The sequence below is a fragment of the Lates calcarifer genome, linkage group LG2, assembly GCF_001640805.2.
Source record: "Lates calcarifer isolate ASB-BC8 linkage group LG2, TLL_Latcal_v3, whole genome shotgun sequence".
Taxonomy (NCBI): domain Eukaryota; kingdom Metazoa; phylum Chordata; class Actinopteri; family Centropomidae; genus Lates; species Lates calcarifer.
Genome location: NC_066834.1, coordinates 2,567,243 through 2,568,654, shown reverse-complemented (window position 1 = coordinate 2,568,654; position 1,412 = coordinate 2,567,243).

Below are 1,412 nucleotides of genomic sequence, written 5' to 3'. Positions count from 1 at the left end.
CTTTCTGCTGTTTTCATTCTGAATTCTCATACTACATATACAGAATGTAACAATCTATCTCTGTGTGTGGATTTGTGATATCAGGGTTAGGGTTAATAAAAAAAGTTAGGGTTAGGATTAGCACCTTTAATATTTGATGTAGGGATAGACTGATTATCGGTGCCGATATTTGGCATTTTGACACGTATAGGCGTCTGCCTTTTTTTAAATCTGATAGATCAATTTAAAACTGGGTTATTTTGGCTCTGATGCAGCTGCGTCTCTCTGTCTGCAGTCACTACGCTGTCTCCAGCATTGTCCTTTGTTCTTTGTGCACCACCCTCATCAGTCCCAAGTGAGCACGTCTTCAGTGAAGTCTCTGCAATTTATGAGAGCAAGAGAAGCCGTCTCACTGGAGAGCACGCTGAAAAACTCTTTTTGCACAAAAATCTGGTGCTGCTCAATTGGGACTACTAATTGATTTGAGACTCACATTTCTGTGCAAATTTTATTTGACTTTGTTTTATTTACTTTCTAAAACTTCAGGAAGCTATTTATTTAAAATTTCAGTTTACTTTATAAAAGATGCTGCTGACCCTGGGAACTCCCTGCACTTTTTGTTTTTGTTTGAACTTAAAGATAAGTGAAAGAAAAAATAACATTTCAGTTAGTATTTTTATGGTATACTGTGACATTTTTTGACGCCATACTATACTATGATATTTTTTTTACCATTTTTGACACCATACTATACTATGACATTTTTTGATGTTTTTTGACACCATACTATACTATGACATTTTTTTGATGTTATTTTGACACCATACTATACTATGACATTTTTTGACCATTTGACATACTATACTATGACATTTTTGACACCATACTATACTATGACATTTTTTGACCATGTTTTTGACACCATACTATACTATGACATTTTTTGATTTTTGACACCATACTATACTATGACATTTTTTGACCATTTTTTGACACCATACTATACTATGACATTTTTTGACCATTTTTTGACACCATACTATACTATGACATTTTTTGACCATTTTTGACACCATACTATACTATGACATTTTTTGACCATTTTTGACACCATACTATACTATGACATTTTTTGACCATTTTTGACACCATACTATACTATGACATTTTTTGACCATTTTTGACACCATACTATACTATGACATTTTTTGATGTTTTTTGACACCATACTATACTATGACATTTTTTGACCATTTTTTGACACCATACTATACTATGACATTTTTTGACCATTTTTGACACCATACTATACTATGACATTTTTTGACACCATTTTTGACACCATACTATACTATGACATTTTTTGATTTTTTTGACAATACTATACATGACATTTTTGACCATACTATACTATGACATTTTTTGACCATTTT